Raw genomic sequence first — 20,051 nt, 5'->3', positions numbered from 1 at the left:
AAAGCCTAAAAGGAAAAGCTGCTGTTTCGGAGACCTTCGGATCACAGCCTTGGGGGTCGGGGAGGAGGAGGATGCATTGATACAGCGGCTCCAACAATGAGCTCACACCCGGAGAGGAGGGTGCAGGGCCTCCAGGGTTTCGTTCTGCTGTGCACGGAGGTCAGTGCGAGCGGGAACCAATTCAACAGCATCCAATAAGGACGACACTCTCCGGCAGAAACAATGGTGAGAAGTCCTTCTCCTCCGTGACTCTGCCAGACACAGATGCCGAAGGTAATTAGCCTCTGCTGACACGGCTGCGAAGCCCCAGCTCCAGTTGCACAGGAGAGCACGCAGCAGCTTCCCAGGCCCTGCCCCAGAGGCTCCGCCGGCCAATTTGAGGTGGAAGATCTTTCCCCCCCTTTCATCTCTCAGTTTAACAGAGGTAAGAAGACAGTCTGATCTTTCTCCCCGGAGGTACCGGGCCCACGAGAGGAAGTTGCCAACGATCTGTCCCCAGCACCTCCCTGTGCCTGCCCCCTTCATTCCAGTGATTAGTATTAACAGTGGGCTCCGTGGGGCCCTGGCAAGTGCGGAGGGCCTCGATCTCTGAGCAGTTTGCTATTTTGCTGTGAAGTCCAGATAATCAAATCCTGTTTTCTCCCTGGGCGATGTTCCCAAGGCCTTCACTTATTGCCAAGCGAGTTCTGGTGGCTGAGCCAGTAGAGGGTTGTGCTGCTGACCCAAAGGCCACGCCTCTGCGGTGGTTCAAATCCACCAGCCGCGCCACTGGGAGGAAGAGGGGGGGCGATCTCCCGTTGGGTGATTTACAGCCGCAGAGACCCACCTGAGAGTCAGCTACATCCTGGTTCTGACTTGACACCAATGACTGTCCTATTTTGTTTACTTACTGCCAAGGTTCCAACAAGCAGATCAGAGTGAGTAGAGTTTCCATCTCAGAAGCTTTGACTCATATTTTGTTTCTGTTTGTTTTGGGGTTTTTTCAAATACCTTATTTATTTTTTTTTTAATTTTATACTGATTTACACACAAAGCTCATATTTGACGTGAGGCTCAGATAAGTGATCTTCTCTCTTTGGGTTCAATTCTTCTCTGTATGGCAGGAACAACAAGTCCAAAAGTCTGTAAAACAATCCACAGAGGCCCAACATGGACACTACCTTCTATACACAGTACCAGGGAGGCCTAAAGAACAAAGACATCGGTGTTGGAAGAGAGGCAGCCCCAGAGAGGGCGTTAGAAGCAGGGATGGCAAGACTTGGTCTCACACACTTCGGGTGTGTTATCAAGGGGGGCCAGCGCCTGGTGAGGGCCAGGAGGCTTGGAAAAGTAAAGACTGGGCAAGAGAAAGGAAGCCCCTCCGAGCGATGGCTTGACATAGTGGTTACGACAATGGACTTGAACACTCTGCCGAGCTTACGAGGACGGCACAGGATGGGGCAGAGCTGTCTGATCTACTGCACACGGGGTCGCCGAGTCGGAGCTGACGCAGCAACATCAAAGAGTAGTAGCAGCAGCAGCAGCAAATGAATAACTGGCACTTTGAGAGCTAAGGCGCCCCTGATGCAAGTCAGGGTGTTGTCAATTGTCTCAACTGCACATGAGAGCCAGACAAGGTCTCAGGAAGATCAGAGAGGAAGAGATGCCTCTGAATGAAGGTGTTGGCGAAGAATATTAACCGCTGCCAAAGGAGTGAACAAATCTGTCCTAGAAGTGCAGACAAGATGATCAGGGGGGCGCTGGTGGGATGGGGTCTTCCGTACGCTGCACACATGGTCAGGGGGCGCCAACCCCCAGAGAAGAACTCATGCTTGGTGAAGTGGAGCGTCAGCAAAATACATCAACCCCCTCAACGGGAGGGACTGACACAGGGTCTCAAGCAGCAGTGGGCTCGGGTACGGAAATTCATTCACGTGTGTACGGCACAGGGCTAGGTGGTGTGCGGTATGTTCTGTTGGACGGGGGGTTGCTATGTGTCACAGCCGGCTCGGTGACATCTGATGTCAACGAGTTAATTGTTGTTTCTAGGTGCCATTGAGTTGACTATGACTCACAGTAACCCACTGGACAGGATCTGACCCTCGCCCTATCTCTGTGGTCTCTGCCATGTTCAAGGCCATGGCGATAGTCACTGTGTCCATCAACCTCTCTGACCCTCTCCCTTCCCCAGGTTGAGGTCTTTTCCAAGGGCAAGCCCCCTCTGACAACATGACCAAGGTATATGAGACCAAGTCTCATCATCCTGGTCTGTAAGGAGCACTCTGGTTGCTCTTCCTCCAAGATAGATCTGTCTACCCTTCTGGCGGCCCACAAGATACTCAATACTCTCTACAGACACCACAATTCAAAGGTATCATTCATTCTTCAACCTTCCTCAATCATTATCCAACTTTCAGATGCACAGGTAGCAATTAAAACTACTGTGGCTTCAATCAAGTATCCCTTCGTTTTTAAACTCACATCTTTGTTCTTAAGCACTTTGAAGAGGTCCCTGACAGCTGCTTTCCACAATGCAGCCTATCTTTTTATTTCTCTGATTACTGCTACGATAGTTATTGATTGTAGATCCAAGTAAAATGAAGTCGTTGACAACGTCAATGTTTTCTCCATGCAATCAATGCTCCCTTGCTCTGCTTAGGCAACTGCTCCTTGGTCTTGTCTGTCAGTTTGCTGTACTGTGGTAGCTTCTGTGTTGCTGTGATGCTGTTAAGTTACATGACCAGTATTTCAGATACTAGCAGGTTCACCACGGTAGACAGGTTTCAGCGGAGTGATAGACAAGGCAGACAAAGCCGAACTGGCCACCCACTTCTGAAATAGCAGGCCTCTGAAAACCCCATGGACATTACTACCAAGTTGACGATGACTCTTGGCAACCCTGTGAACAGATCTGAACCTGACTCTGAACCTTGAACTTCACAATCACTGACAGGCTCGAGCCCAGTGTTACCGTCCGAGCATTAATTCATCTTGTTGAAGATTAACAGAGTGATGTTGTATTGTGCCCAGAACAATCTTGCAATCTTGTGCAGTATGACCTCTCACACTTTCCTATTCTATGTAAAATTTCAAAATCCACAGAAAAATGTAGGATGAGATGGAAAAGCCATGCAGGTCCTTGATGGATCTGTCCTCTGCTGTAACACCTGCTCCACTGAAGAGACTCTCTCTCCCCTCCATGTGGCACCACGGAAAAAGCCCTGCTCAGTGCTTTAAAAAAGGCCTTGCTGTTCATCTACAAGAGGTAGCTTCTGGATCTGCTGTGGCCCTGGAGCCACGGACACCTCCTTCCCAGGCAGCCCCCTGGCCACAACAAAGTATGGCAGACAACTAGGACCTGACCATTTCTGCCCAACATGGGATTCTTAATGGGTGATCTTTCCTTCAGCTTATCTTTAATCCCATTGGGCTGACCAAGGCTTGGTGAGACCTGCATCGTGGTCTGAAGGCTTTTTTGTCCAGTCTTGCTTCCACACTCTGGTGGCCTAGTGGCAAGAAGCTGTGGTACAATCCCAAGGCACATGGTTCGAGGCCACCAGATGTCCTGAGGAAGAAGGATGAGCAATCTCCTCCCATACAATTAACTGCCTCTGAAAAACCTGCGGAAGGGTCAGCTGTGGGTTGGGTTTGATTTTACGGTACACAACAACAGCCACCTCAACGATGTGATACATGAGAATAAGAAGGATGACCCCAGGGCCTCGCACACTGCAGAAGCCACTCAAAACCTGTTAAAGAATTGACCAAATTGATGATGCAAGGCAGTGTTCACCAAGGGGAGGAGTGTGCACTGATGGAGGGGAAACATCCCGAGACGTCCTCCTAAGCCAGACTTGGTAATAAGAGCAGCTGTCCCATGTAGCGAGGGCTGGGGAGGATGAGGGCCATGCCACCCAGATCCTCCTTCAAGGACGGGTGCGCTGGCCTCACTCCGGAGATGTGGGAGGCAGACAAACACCAGCTGCAGCCACTTTGGGACAGTCTCTGCTACTGAGCTGCCTGGCCCAAGGTTACTCCATCCCTGGGAGGCTCACGAGTGACTCAGTGCAGACGGTGCAGAGGTTCGACCGTCTTGGCTGGATCTTGGGACACCTGGAAGGACATTCAAGCTCCAGGGTTCCCAGCGTGGTCAGCTGAAGCAATCAGAGTCACACTTAAGCTCCACTGCTCCCTCTTCTTCCCCCTTCTCCCTCCACTGGTACGGAGTCCAAGAACACCCCTTGATAAACCTCCAGAAAGCTCAGCTCCACCCCAGTGCCCACCTCCTGAACCCAAGTCCCTACAAGGGTTAATCCTAAGAGCGTCCACATACACTAACTTGTTTCATTCTCATCACAACGTCAAATCCCAAGCTAAGTCTGCTGACATCGACGTGGCTCTGACTCAGAATGACCCTTCATCTCACTGCCAAGTCCATCAATTTTTACAGAAGAAGATTGCCCCATCTTCCTCCCATTAGGAAGTGGTGGATTCGAACCACCAACCTTTTAGTTAGTAACCCAGTACATAATGCACTATGCCACCACTGCAATCCAGGGAGGCAGCAATTACGCAGTAAACAAGACACGGTGGCAAATCTAAGATTCAAAAAGGCCACACTTCAAATAGATAGCGAGCTGAAGCCACCTCCAATGAGCTGGACGTTACAGCCTGGGATTTTTACACCTCTGGCAGGGGTTCCATCCTCTGGCTGCAAACGGAGCATGAAAAGCAACCTCAAGGTCCACAATAAGTGGAGCAAAGGATGGACGTGGGATCTGGCAGGTCCACTCCTGGAGGCACACCCGAAAGACGTGAAGGCGGAGACTCAAACACATACTTGGATACCAGTGTTCACGGCAGTCCTGTTTACAACAGCCCAAAAGGGGCAAACAGCCGGCGTCCTGCAGCAGAGGAGGAGTCAACATAGCCATGGGCACAACAGGACATCACCGGGCCACAAAGAGAAACAAGGTTTTGATGCACATCATGGCACAAACTTTGAACACTTGATGCTGAGTGAAGGTAGTCAGATACTAAGGACCATTACACAATCCCACTTTTTTTTTTAAATGAAAGTTTACAGACACTTTGGATTTCCATTCATTCATTGCTACATGCTTTCCTCCCTGCCCAAGCCTCCTACCCAGTTATCTTTTCTCTTTGAAAAGTAAAAAAAAATAAAAAGGTAATAATTTCATTGTTATACAGTCCATCTCCCCTTCCAGCCCACTCCACTATGCAGCTTTTATTCTGGACTCTTTTCATGACAATAATATGTAATTATACATTCCTCCTAAACCATTCTCTTCCTCATCTATTTCAATGCAGTATACATTATTTATCCCCCCAACCCCGATGTCAGTCCCGCTTTACAACAGTGGCACTATGCAGTATTTGTCCTCTTGTGACTGAGATATTTCACTCAGAATAATGTCCTCCAGGGTTACCCATTTTGTATAATAGCTCATGAGGGTCTTTTTCAGTGCTGCATAATATTCCATTGTGTGAATATACCACCGCTTCTCTATCCATTTGTTTGTTAATGGGCACTTGGGTTGTTTCCAACTCTTTGCTATTGTGAACAAAGCAGCAATAAACATGGGTATGCATATATCTGCTTGGGTGGCGGTTATGGTTTCTTTAGGGTATATTCCCAGTAGCGGAATTGCTGGGTCAATTGGTATTTCTATTTCCAACTTTTTGAGGAAGAGCCATATTGCCTTCCACAGTGGTTGCACCATTTTACATTCCCACCAACAGTGAATAAGGCCTCCAGTTTCTCCACAACCTTGCCAGAATTTGTTGTTTGCTATTCTGCTAAATTTATTTCTGTTAAATTGCTATTCTTACTGGGGTGAGATGATATCTCATAGTTGTTTTGATTTGCATCTCTCTTAGAGTTAGGGATTTTGAACATTTCTTCATGTGTTTGTTACACAATCCCACTTCTACAAAACACCTAGGCTGGGGTCAGGCCTGGAGATCAGACTTGATTAGTAGTGGGAGCAATGAGGAGTTATTGCTTAAGGGGTCTTGAGTTTTTATTTGCTGTGACGGAAAAACTTTGAGAAATAGCTTCCCAACCTGGCGAGTGCAACTGATGTTACTGAATTGCACACTTAATATCGCTGAAATGACAGAATGTTTGCTGTATGTTTTTAGCAAAATAAAATGGGTTTGAAAGGAAAAGGAAGACAAGCCCAGCTCTCCTCAGTAGCCCAAACTACTACCAAAGCCACTCACTGCTCAGAAGCCTAGGGCCCAGCTTCCCGCAGCCTGCGTGCAATGTCATTCTGAGGAGCCTCGGAGGACCCACCGTGGCCCCGGGAATAGCAATCAGATAAACACGAAAAGGTCGTGTTGCTCAAATCACTTACTTGAGACTGGGAGAGCATCAAAAAGGTCATTTTGAAAGGAGTCATTGCTGAGCTGATAATGAGTTTAAAAGGATGTTTAATCAAAGGTGTTTATCTGATTGAAGCCCGAACCTTAGAAATGCGTTTGAGGTGTCCCCTGGCTCACTGGGAGCCTGTCAAAATACTCAAGTAAACACACATAATGGGTAGCTTCTCCGTACATTTTTTTTTCTTTTTGCCATCTCACTGGGCAAGAGAAAGAGAGCAGGGGAAGGAATACAAAGACGACACCGATTTTGATTGAACTATCTGCTGTCTTTGAGATCCAAAGAAAACCTCCTTCTATAATTAAATGTCATTTTTCTGGAAGACTTAATTAGAAATCCTTCAAGGGAGAAATCCCCCAAACAGATCTGGCCCAACGTGGCCGTGTGAGAATGCTAAACTGGAAGGGAGGGGGTGGGGGCAGAACCCGCGTTGGCCAGGAGACCCCAGGAGGCTGAGGACAGAGGAGAGACTGGGCAGAGGGGGCAGTAACTCTCCTGCAAAGTCGTGTCTGTTACCAGGTCTCTGTAAGACAAGCAAAGTGATTAAGCTTTTAGGAGACAAGTGTCCTCCCAATCGGATAGGAAGGGAGTGCTGGGCACTTACTGAAGCCCAAAGGCTGCATATGTTTTGTATTTGATTGGCATTTTTTTGGCATGCACTGGGGGATGGACAGCGGAATTGTCACTGTCTGCCTGAGACGCAGTCAATTTTTAGAAAGACAATGATGGAAGCTTGCATAGCAATTCACAGGCATTTTTCTCTTTCTTATCCTCTCGCCATAAAATGAAATGAACTACGGACCTTCTCTGCCTGCAAAGTGAAAAACTCTTCATCAGTCCCCCTGGCCTCAATACTCAGTATCTCAAAACCCAACCCAGAGCTCTGAGAGGATTAACCGCAGGCCAGAATCCACTCTGGAGCACTGCCTAACTAACTATTTTCTCCTAGGAAATGGCAAAGCATTTTACAGCACTGAAGAGAGAGCCCGCCCTGCTTAGCAGATCACCTGGGGCTTGTAGCAGCTACAGACATGGAAGTGAAGAGATTCAAGACCCCTGGAGCGTCCAGTAAAACCGTCCCAGGCAGAACTCGCCATTTCCTGCTGAGCTAACAGCCCTTCCAGCTCTTTCCTTCTCCAGTGGCGTGGGGGAAGGGCATGGCCACAGGCTCGTTAGGTTAGCACCCACCTGCAGTGGCTCTGGAAGACTAACCATAGCCATGTACAAAGGGCTGGATGGCAGGTACAGCCACAGGCTGCAGATGAGACAACGGATGCTCCATGACACAAATCAGGGTCTCCAAAAGCAGGTCCTATTTTGCCAACACCATTTGTTAAAAAGGCTGTCCTTTCTCCACTTAACTGATTGTATCTCCTTGTCAAAAATCAGTTGAGCATAGGTAGATGGGCTGATTTCTGTGTTCTCTATTCTATTTCATTGATCTATGTGTCTGTCACTGTACCAGTACCAGCTGTCTTGACCACCATGACAGTGAAGTAGGATTTGAAATCAGGGAGTCAGATGCCTCCTACCTTGTTTCTATTTTTAAGAAATTCTTTGCTTATCCAGGGACTCTTTCCATTTCAAATTAAATTGGAGATTACCTTTTGCATCTCATTGAAGAATGGAATCAGTATTTGTATTGAGATTGTATTGAACATGTAGACTGCCTTTGAAAGGATTGTCATTTTCACAATACTGAATCTTCCTATTCATGAGCAAGGTATATTATTCCATTTCTCGAGGTGTCTTTTTGTTTCTTGTAGTAATGTTTTGTAATTTTCTTTTAATAGATCCTTTCTGTTTCTAGTTAAGATTTACTCCGAAGTATTTAATCTTGTGATTAGCTATTGTGATGGGTATTGTTTTTCTTAGCTCAGTTCTAGATTCTCTTTGTCACTGTAGAGAAATCCAATTGATTTTTGTATGCTGATCTTATATCCTGCCACTTTTCTAAATTGGTCAACTATGTCCAGTAGTTTTCTTGCTGAGTCTTTAGGATTTTTTAACTATACTATCATATCATTTGCATATAGAGAAAATTTCAGCTCCTCTTTGCCAATTTTGATACCTCTTATTTCCTTCTCTTGTCTTATTGCTACTGCTAGGACTACTACTACAATATTGAATAGGAGAGGTGATTGTGGGCATCCTTGCCTAGGTTCCTGTTCTCAAAGGGAATGGTTTTAATCTCTCACCATTGAGAACACTGTTGGCTCTCAGGTTTGCGTATATACTTTTTACTATGTTGAGGAAATGTCTTTTTATTCCTATTTTGTTTAGTGTTTTAATCAGGAAAGGGTGTTGGATTTTGTCAAAGGCCTTTTCTGCTTCAATTGATAGGATTATGTGGTTCTTATTCTTTGCTTTGTTGATGTGATGAATTACACTGATTGTTTTTCTTATGTTGAACCATTTTGGATCATAGTGAATTGTTGGGGTTTTTTTTTTATAAATTCTATTGATCGGGATTTTATTCAGGATTTTTTCATCTATGTTCATGAGAAATACTGGCCTATAGTTTTCTATTTTGGTGGTGTCTTACCTGGCTTTGGTATCAAGGATATGTTTGCTTCATAGAATGGGTCTAGGAGAATTCCATCTTTTTCTATTTTCTGAAATAGTTTATGTAGAATTGGTGACAGTTCTTCTCTGAATGTTTGATAAAATTCACTTGTAAAACCATCTGCAGAAAACTCAAACAAGACCCACACCTTACACAATACACAAAAAACAACTCAAACTGGATCAAGGACCTAGGACTAAAACCAAGAACTATAAACTTCACTAGAGAAAAGCTTGGAAGAACCCTAGAAGCACTAATCCACAACATGAACAGTCTTCCAAGTATCCTGAAAAACCTATAACCAAGAGAGGATAAAAGAGATGAATGGGACCTTTCTAAGAATCAAATCCCTATGCACATCCAATAACTTCTCCAGCAGGGTAAAAAAGGAAAGCCACAGACTGGGAAAAAATATTTGGTAATGATATGTCTGATAAGGGACTTATATATCTAGAATTTATAGAATACTCGAGCACCACAACAACATAAAGGTAAATAACCCAATTTTAAAATGGGCACAGGATATGAACAGACACTTTACCAAAGAAGACATTCAGCTGGCAAACAAACACATGAAGAAATGTTCAAAATCCCTAGCTCTGAGAGAGATGCAAATCAAAACAACTATGAGATATTATCTCACCCCAGTTAGAATAGCAAAATTCAACAGATCAGCAAACAACAAATGCTGGCGAGGTTGTGGAGAAACTGGAGCCCTTATTCACTGCTGATGGGAGTGTAAAATGGTGCAACCACTATGGAAAGCAGTATGGCGCTTTCTCAAAAAGTTGGAAATAGAACTATCATTTGACACTGCAATTCCACTACTGGGAATATATCCTAAAGAAACCAGAACTGCCACCCAAGCAGATATATGCTCACCCACGTTTATTGCTGCTTTGTTCACAATAGCACAGAGTTGGAAACAACCCAAGTGCCCATCAACAAACAAATGGATAGAGAAGCTGTGGTTTATTCACACAATGGAATATTATGCAGCACTGAAAAACAAAGAACTCATGAACTATTACACAAAATGGGTGACCACTGAGGACATTATGCTGAGTGAAATATCTCAGTCACAAAAGACAAATACTATGTAATGTCACTGTTCTAAAACAGGACTGACATGAGAGTTGGAGGAAACTAAGAAAAGAGGGGATAAATAAAGTACACTGTACTGAAACAGATGAGGAAAAGAATTGCTTAAAAGGAATATATGAAGGGGAGCTCTGGTGGCCTAGTGGCAAGGAGCTGCAACTACAATCCCAGAGGCACACGGTTCGAACCCACCAGATGCTCTGCCGAGAAAGGAGGGACAATCTCCTCCTGTACCAGTCAGATCTGATTTGACGGTACACACACACACACAAAAATAAAAAAAAAAGGAATATATGATTAAGTATTATTGGTATGACAAGAGTCCAGAATAAAAGCTGCATGGTAAAGTGGTCTGGAGGTGGGTGGAACTGTATAACAATGAAAGAACTTTTTCCCAAAGATTAAAACAAACTGGGAGGCGGGGAGAGGCAGGATGGAAAATGTGCAATGATGAATGAATGAAAATCCAAGTTCTTTATTAATGTACAACAGAATCTATACTTAAAAAAACCTACTTAGCACTTCAGTGGGCAGTGACTTCTTCTAAGATCAAATATTAGGATGGAACTGTCATGTTAATTAAGGGTAGGGACTCACAATTGATTATTGTAAACTGCCAAAAAAACATTGAATTGGAAAAAGTTATGTGATAAGATATTTTTACAAGAAGAAGAAGAAGAAAAGAACAACTGATGAGGCTGCATATGTACAACTAAAAATCTTGCAGGGTTTAATCCTTGATTTGAAGGCTTAGGGATATAGTTTCATGAAATATGCCAGTTAATTGGCTTAATAACACATTTAGTGCCCCATTCTACCTTCTAGTCCAATGTACAATATTGCCTTATGTCTTAAAAGTTTTTTAAGTGTCCATCTAAGGCATAACTGATTTCTATTCACTTAGAACAGTAGAGAAAAGAAAGTCATGAATAAAAGGAGGATACAGAATGATGTGTCTAATTGCCTCCACTAACAGCTTCCTCCTCTACCGTAGATCAGAAATGCATGTTATCATTATCAAACATTTTGATCAAAGGGGGGGAAATGTAGAACAGAACTGAAAATTCTCATCGTTTCCAGACTTTCTGGAGTCCCCTGAAACTATTTCCCTGAGGTAATCTTTAAATCTTAAACCAAAACATTCCCTGAAATCTTAAAATCTATAGTTTTAAAATGTCTGTGTTAGCCTTATGTTCTTTTATCTATATGAGATGAAACTGATAGAAATTATTCAAAATATTGAATAGGACCGTTAGGAGGCAGTAAATTTATGCGAAACATGAAGAAACAACTTAGAAATGGAGGACAAGGATGGCTGCTCAATTTAAAGAATGTTATCAACGTCACATGTTTGACTTATGTTTTTCTGTGTATATTCTCACCAACAGCAAAAAAAGTAAAATTAATTTTAAAAAGGATTAAATACTAGGAAGGGTGTAACTGAGCATAATTACCCATAAAACACTGGGTCTTTAGTCTTACGACTCTTAGAACATTTGTGTTTTCTAATCAAAGTTATGAGTGCTAGAAAAATGGTTATATCAAGATGCACAACAAACACATTTCTGCAGTTGCAGGATATTCATTGGGAGGACACCCATAATTCCCAGGTTGATATTAGCCCTGCCATATGATGGAAAGTGGTTGGTGTAATATATGGGTCTGTTAAAAAAAACCACCTTAGCAAGAATGAAGGGGGGACAACTGTGGCCCAACGTTGACCATGGCTAACTCCAAATGCTGAGTGTGTGGGCGTTCAGTGGATACACCTGCTCTTATCTCGGCCTTTGGGTTAGCTTACAATTATTCATAATAAACATGTTCTTAAAGGGCCACTGAAACTCAGTAACTTGTATTTGAACACACAGCCTTTCCCAAGACAGGTGCTGAGGGCAGAGGAGTGCCACCCGTGAGCCAAGGAGGGAGCCAAAGCCACCGGGGCCACCACCAAGAGGACAGTCATGGTGCTGCCACGGGAGGAGAGATGAAGGGGTGCGAGGAGCAGGACAGTAAATGTCCAGGACCCCTCATGCTGCCTCGACCAGCCCGGGCCACAGTGGTGGCCTTGAGGAAGGGAAGGGACCTCTTCTCTCACTCAACATCATGACGGCATCTTTCCTTTCTCTCCTCTTTTCTCTCCAACATTTGTCTGAGATGTCAGAAGAGTGGTACGATGAAGCGATGGAAAGAGTGCTGACCTTGAAAGCAGAAGATGCATTAATGTGAGAGGCAGAAACAGTTATTGCTCACCTGTTATGCACCAAGAAATCAAATGACATACTGTACTGGGCAAAGCTGCTGCAAAGGATCTCTTCAAAGTGCTAAAGAGCAAAGGTGTTGCACTGAGGAGTAAGGTGCATCTGGCTCAAGCCATGATGCTTCTAATCACCTGCCAAGCACATGAAAGTTAGGAAGACCAAAAAAGAATGGATACTTTTGAATTGTGGTGTTGGTGAAGAATAGTAATTACACAGTGACCTGGCAAAAGAACAAACAAGTCTCTCTTAGTGTGCAGCCAGAATGTTCCTACAAGGCAGAGGGCGAGACTTCACTTCATCTACTTCTGGCATGTTACTCGGAAGAGACAATCCCCAGTGAAGGGGTCATGCTCAGTAAAGCAGGTCAGAAGAAGAGATGAAGGCTCGCGGTGAGGTGAATGGCACAGGTGCTACGACAATGAGATCAAATCTCACAGCAAAATAAACCAGGAGGCAGAGAGTCCCGGGCTGTTGGGATAGTCCCACAAAATCAACAAGGTGGTGCCTTCCATCCTTCCTCTGTGCCTTCTTAAATGTCACTTGGTTCTTTGCTTCATGATTGCAGAATGGCTTCTGGAGCCTAATTGCTCTCATTCTCTCAGGCAGGAAAGATGGAACCAAAGGAAATGCTCAAAGGGCTCCTGGGTCCCAAGGGGCTCATCCTCCTTTAAAGAATATTTTTAGGAACCCCACCCAGCACTGTCATTTACATTTCTCTGCCCTGGAAAGTATTTTTTTTTTCCTCTGAGTGTATTGCTGGACAAGTAATACAGGAGATGTTATTGTTGTGCACTATCCAATCAGAAGCAATCCACAACTGCCCCTCCAGCAGCTTTTTTTAAGAGGCTGTAAACCCAGCAGGAAGAGACTGCCCATCTTGATCCTGCGGAGAATTTGGTGGATTCGAACTAGGTGCCTTCATCTTGGCAGCTCAACTCCTTACCACCAGAGTTCCCTAGTACAGGGGACTTAGGGGCATCTGATTAAGAAGTGAAGAAGGGATACGGATAGGGACAATACCGAGTGGAGTATTCCACAGGAAGTACAGATGCCAGGAATCACATTTTCAACTTTATTAAACTCCTTAGTCTTTCTAGAGTCTGAATTCTTCATTCCTGAGCTAGAATTCATTTCTGAGCTGCACATTTTTGGTCCCGCTGAATCAGGAGCACCATCTTTGACGAACTGTGCATCTCTTCTAGAGACGGTTCCATTATTCAACTCACACGTCTTCTCCAAATGAGAAACAACAGGAAATGGGTAAGCTTAAAAATAAAAAAAAAATCCAAATCTTCTGGTCGCTATGGGCCAACATGTCAACTATGACTCGTGCAATCCTACATACAACAGCTCTGAGCCTTGCCCTGTCCTGAGCCAACCTAACCGTCCCTGATACACTTGACCCCATTTAACACAGTCACTGTGTCAATGCACGTCATCCAGACTTCTCTTCTTCTGTGCTGTCCCTCCACCCTTCCAAGCATGATGCTCTTCTCCAGGGACTGGTCCCTCCTGGCAACATGCTCAAAATACGTGAGATGGACTCTCAAAATCTTTGCCTCCAAGAAGCAACCTCTCCAGGACAGACCTGTTTGTTCTCGGGCGGTCCATGGTGTATGTTCAGTACTCTTCTCCAGCACCACAGCTCAAAGGCATTGATTCTTCTTCTGTCCTCCTTTGTCACTGTCCAGCTCTCAGATGCATAGCAAGCAACTGAGATGATCATGGCCTGGATCAGGCTAATGAACAAAAAAAATTCTCTAAATCAGACTCACATTCATTTCCAAAACAGGAAGTCTCTAGTCTGAATATTAACCAGTGCGTTGATATTAACGAGAGGAATGAGGGCTTCAGGAGTCAGCTGGGCCTTCCTCTCTAACCCTCTACAGCCACTTTTTCATATCTACTTGCCAGATCATCTCACATACAATTAGATGTTCTTTTGCAACAGTTTGGACAGGAAGAGACCCACCACTATTATTTTAAAAATCCATTTCAATTTTACTTACTACCAGCTTTTTTATTCCCCCCTCTCTCTCTTTTGTTAATGGAACGTAGAAATGCATGGAAATTGGAGATATAAACTCTTGGATAAAAAAGTATTAAAAGCTCCACTTCCCAGCTGCCGTATCGCTTTCATTTCATTGGGTCATATGTAATTTGGGATTACAACAGCTAATATGGCCCTATCGCGAAGGCAATTACAGTCGCTGTGGCTGGGCTCTGTAAGTATGCATTACTGAGATTAGCAGCTCTCGCCAATGAGTTGAAATATCTAAATAAGGTAGCCCACTGCTTGAAAGAGAAAATTCATTATCTCATTTTATTATTCATTTATACTGCAAAAGCTATTCCGGCACGGCTGGCTACTTTAATTTTTTATAAAAGGACATTATTCTGCTTACGATTGTTAGCCCAACAAATTTAAAATATTTAACTATAACAAATACATTAATGTTTTCTAATATATTCCTTGGAGTCTCGGAGAGCCTCAATCTGCTCTCCCATCTGTCCGTGTCTCTGCAGTGCTGCTATCCTGAGCGACTGCTGTTCCTCGTCTTCCTGCCGATCGCTCTGAAGTGTAGCACTGTCTGTCCCAAGGGTCACATCCTATAGGATCACCCACTGTGATTCGAACTAGGCACGTTAGAATGTCAAGAGATCCAGAGGCTCCTTCCTCCAGGAAGGACAACGAGGTGGTGATTTCCAGGGCAGCTGATAGCCAGGCTCACTGCCAGCTCATACACACACCCTCCAAGAGTTTCTAATCCACCAGTTAGAGTTTTGACTTTCGGCTGCAATTACTCAAGCCCTCGCTATGAGCCAGAAACTGTGCCAAGCGGCCATGTGTATCGTTTCCTCTCGTCTTTACCACCTCGAGGTGTGGATACCGTTCTTATACTCATTTGGCAGAGGGCCGAGAAGCGAAAGCTCTGAGGGACTCGGCCACTCGCTCAAGTCATAACTAGCAAGTGGTGCAGCAAGGGTTCAAATCCAGGTCCCTCTACCTCCAGAGCCCAAGACCTATAGGTGGTGGTGGCCTGAGCTCCACATCCTTTCCTGCAGGCAGCGAGGATGTCCTTTGTCACATAAACCTTCAGTTACTCCTTCAAGAGACAGAGTGTGTCTCCCTGGCCCTTGGCTTGGGCCATGGTCAGGTGGCTAGACTTGGCGACAGGATGCATACGCTCAGGATGGGTCCACATGTGATATACACATTGTCTTTCAATGCACTTGTCTGGGTGGGTGTCACCCTCTTGAAATTCTGCCATTGCCAAGGAAAGGTCATGCCTTGGCTGACTTGTCGGTCTTAGAAAAAAACTGACAGTAGGGGAGCCAAGCCGTAGGAGAAACCCTAGCCCGCCTGCACACTGGCGAGCAAGAACCACGGGTCTGTTTTATCTGTTTTGAGTCTGGTACACAGTCCTAGCTAACTGATGGTTTGCTCTCTCTCATGTATCAGAGGTCTTCACTGCAACTGAGAAGTAAATCCTGTTCCTTTAATCCAGTCCTAGCCCACTATGAAGGGAGCGCTGGTGGCTCAGTGATAAAGAGTTGTATACGGCCAACTCAAAGGCAGGTGGTTCGAAGCCACCACCTGCTCGCTGGGAAAAAGATGGGCAATCTCCTCCCAGCCTCTCCACTGCCTGGCGGAGGGTCAATTATGAGTCAGTTCCAACTCAACAGTACATAGCAACAATAGCTACCCACTATGACGCTATATAGCCACCAACACGTGGAGGAGATCATGAGTCCAGCAAAATCCCAAGTTCTTAGACTTGGTAACCCCACGTCATTCAGAATTATGTCCAAAGGTGTGGCTGGATTAGCTTATAGAAATTTTTTAATCCAACAATGAACTCTGTAAATTTTAATCACACAATCCAGAAGTCCCCAAAGATGGTCGGTTGGTGTCTGTCTGTCTGTCTGTCTGTCTTTCTCTTTCTCTCCTTCTCTGCATTTCTAGTTCTCTTTCTCCTCCAATCAAGGAGGCAGTTGGCAATCTCCAGCTTGAATTTGTTTCTCTGTCAGTGAAAAAAGACACAAGCAGCAACCTGAGTGGGGAAGGAGCCTGCAATGTGCTGGGGGACGGTAATCCTCACACTTCTTCTCTGCAGAGAATCTTTTGATGCAATGAAGAGAAAGCAGAGGAGGAAAAGCACCACGCTCAAGGGGACGTTGCTGCAGGGCAGAAAGCAAGAGACACACGTGGGGGAAGCGCTAAGAAAGGAAAGGCGGTGATGAAGCTCGGCATTCCTAGTCTCACCAGGCCAGGGAAGAACATCACTCAGGTGAGCTGCTGCTTTAGATCACGCTCTGGAGTCATTGCCACCATGGTTGTTGTCAACAGGACAAGACGAACAATTCTTCGGCCAAACCAGAAGAGATATTGTTCCCACTGCCCCATATATAGCATCCTACCCAAGTCATAAAGTAGTAATTAAATGCCTCTAACTTATTGCATGCCATTCCTGCACATGGGCCAGCTGATGCAGAGGGGACTTCCATCCACAACCTTTACTGAGTGTCTGTCACGTGCTGGAGTTACAACGGTAAACCAGATGGACATGAGGACGCGGGTCCGGCCCTCGTGGAGTTTCGTGTCTAGAGGGGAGACGATGAGACAAGCTCTCACCATAGAGTGATGCATGCTTCCTCCAGGGAAGAAAGAAGAAAGGGTCAGGCTGAGCTCCTCCAGAGGAGCTCACGGGATAGATATTTACATAGATGATTGCAGGAAGCACTAGCAGAAAGGTAGAAATAAGAGAAAGGCAGGCAGCCAAGAAAAGGCCCATTACGAACTCACTCACTAGAAATTAATCCTGCCGGAGACTTCAAGGGGTCAGTGTAGAAGACACACATGCTAGAATTTCCTTCACTGAGTGGTGAGGGATCCATACATTTATACATCAACTCCTCAAATACACAACTTTAAGGTAGTTCTTGCTTGTTGTTGCTGTGTATTGTCAAGTCAGAACTGACTCATAGCTGACCCTCCAGGGAGCTTGCAGAGGCTGTAAAGTGCACAGGAGGAGACTGGGCTCTTTCTCCTGCAGAGTAGCTGGTGGATTCAAATCCCTTGCCTTTGGGTTGGCAGTGCAGTTCCTGACCACTTGGCCACTACAGCTCCCTATATAAATCATGCAAGTCATTGCTAATTCTGTCCTGGACACCATCCCAAGTGCTATCCATGTATTATGTAATTTAACACCCACTGTAGTACTTGTATTGGAAGGAGGAGTGGCATCCACTTCCGTAATAGTTTGCCTCCGGAAACCCTATGCACCCAGAGAGCATGAAAGGCACCCAAGCGTCGAGGACTCTCCCTCATAGGGTCGCGACGAGTTGCCTGCGACTCGACGGCACTTAACAACAACAATAGTACTTGTACCTATGCACTAAGTGCAATTAATATCACCATCATATCTGAAGAATTAAGGCACAGGCCCAAAGTCACAGAGCAAGAGATTGGAACATTTGGAATTTAAACCCAGCCACATGGAGGTTAAGCGTGGTGGGGGAGGCGGCAATGTCCTCACACACTGAACACACTGGAAAGTGGACCAGAGAGGGGCAAAGCTGGGGGTAAGTGTGATACAAGCAGGACAGTCAGACAGACCGCGGAGGGCCTGGTGCTGAGACAAGCACCCCTGGGTTATGCGGTTCTCAGGCATGCCTGGCTAAAGCTCCGAGTCGGAGACTGCTCAAGCATCATGGCTTCTCCGGAAGGAGCCAACGGCAGTGTATCAAGCTCTCACTTGTCTCCACCTTCCAGTCAGGGTCCACAAGGGAGAAAAGGTTTCCCATCCCCAGGGCAGCATTCCTCAAGGTTATCCCAAACCAGGTCACAGGCTTAGTCTCCCCAAAGGACTGCGTTACTTTATTGTCACCCAAAGGCTCCAGTCAACCAACCTATCCCGACCATCTGAACAGGAAATGCCCCACACAGGACAGAGAAAGGGCTGGGTGTGTAAGAGGGGACAGAGCTGGGCCTGTTAACCTCGAAGGGTGGTCACTCCTTGTTGTGGGGCCACGCTGTGCCTTAGACGACACTGTTCAACATCTGTTCATGCACTAGATGCCAGGAGCAGTCCCCTAACTGTGACAAGCAATGTTAAAAGTGCCAAATGACCCCCAGGGGACAAGCTGCCTCCAGCTGAGAATCACTGGGCTAGAACATGAGCTTGGCTCCAGCCCTAGAAAGAAACTCCAAGATGAAGCCTTACCAACCTCAGGGCAGAGCCATGGATTCCCAGTGGACACTGAAAGCCCACACCTTCAGAAGGGTCCTACTCAAGGCCAGCAAACACAGCGGAGCTCGGGAACAGGGTGTGACCTGGACCACAACTGCTGGAGAGAGCAAATCCCAACCTTCTGTGTTGTTTCCCAGTGCACATAAACGTCGTGTTTGCACCACCCTGGAGTGTACTGACCGTGCACTGGCATTACGAGTAAGTCTGAAATGATAAGGACTTGTGCTGTCAACCCAAAGGCACTTGGTTCAAATCCACCAGCAGCTCCATGGGAGAAAGATGGGCACTTTTCCTCCGTACAATTTACCACCTCTAACAAGCACACAGGGAGAGCTGCGAGTTGGTTCTGACTCGATGAAACATAACATGACGAGAGCATTGTGAGATGTACCAAAATGTGATCCAGAGACAAGGAGTGGAGCACATGCTGGGAGAAAGACTGCACCAGCTGACTTTTTGAGGTAGGGGTGCCACAAGCCTTCAATCTGTAAAAGGCACATTATTTGTGAAACACAACAAAGCAAAGCATAATGCCCGCGCATGGTGAAGCCAGATCAGCAAAGTGCTGGCCACGGCAGGCATCACCAATCAACTGCTGCCCTCCTTCCTTGAAGTCTGAAGAAAACTTCTCTACATGGCACTGCGGGCAGCCATGACCAATCAATCACGATTCGTATGGAGAACCACGTGTTCTTATCTGCTGCTAGCTCTGCCATCCCTGCACTGAAGTCCATTGTTAGAGAAAAGTCTCCAGCTTCTTTCTGCCCCAACACACCCAACAGATGCAACAACCTACTCCCCTTAGCAACACACAATGGAAGGAGAGGCACACAGGCTCCTATGGAGAGGTGGCAAGGCTTCAGGAAGGGAGGGGTGTGTGGGTGTGTGTGTCTGTGTGTGTGTGTGTGTGTGTGTGTGTGTGTGTAACAGGAACTCCCCCTTATCCACTTCTCACAGCCCTGATCTCATCTCTCTTCCTACAGGGTATCACTGATCAACTGTAGACAAAGTTTCTTAAGAAGGAAAGAAAAAAAAAAATATATATATATATCTTCTTCCTTCTTTACATCTGTCCTTTCGGAAAACATGAGAAGGCTGCTTGTTCACAGAGGCCCTGGTACATTCCATTTTCATAATAATCCAAATACGGATTTAAGTATGTTTTCCAGATACTGTGATCTGAGTCCTGACCATTTAGCGTGAATAGGTCAGCACACACTACTGCGGGCTAATTGAAGACAGACCTTTCTTTGGCTCTGGGCTGGAATAAAGGTCTTGCTCACATCATTCCTCCCTTGGAAAAGCTAAGAGCTGCATTAGCCAGGCAGAGCTGTGAGGAAAACAGATTCCCTTTTAAGTTACTTGACCTGGCAGTAGAAAGGGAAAGGGTCAGCTGTGTGGTAAGAATCCACGTTGATGCACAATTACATAAAATGACTTTTGCTGGGACGAGAAAGGCCATGTTTGAAAGCAGGGCCAAATTACCT

Source organism: Elephantulus edwardii, unplaced genomic scaffold (assembly GCF_000299155.1).
Source record: "Elephantulus edwardii isolate Elephantulus edwardi_28Jun2011 unplaced genomic scaffold, EleEdw1.0 scaffold00304, whole genome shotgun sequence".
NCBI lineage: Eukaryota > Metazoa > Chordata > Mammalia > Macroscelidea > Macroscelididae > Elephantulus > Elephantulus edwardii.
Note: the sequence above shows the minus strand (reverse complement) of the source record.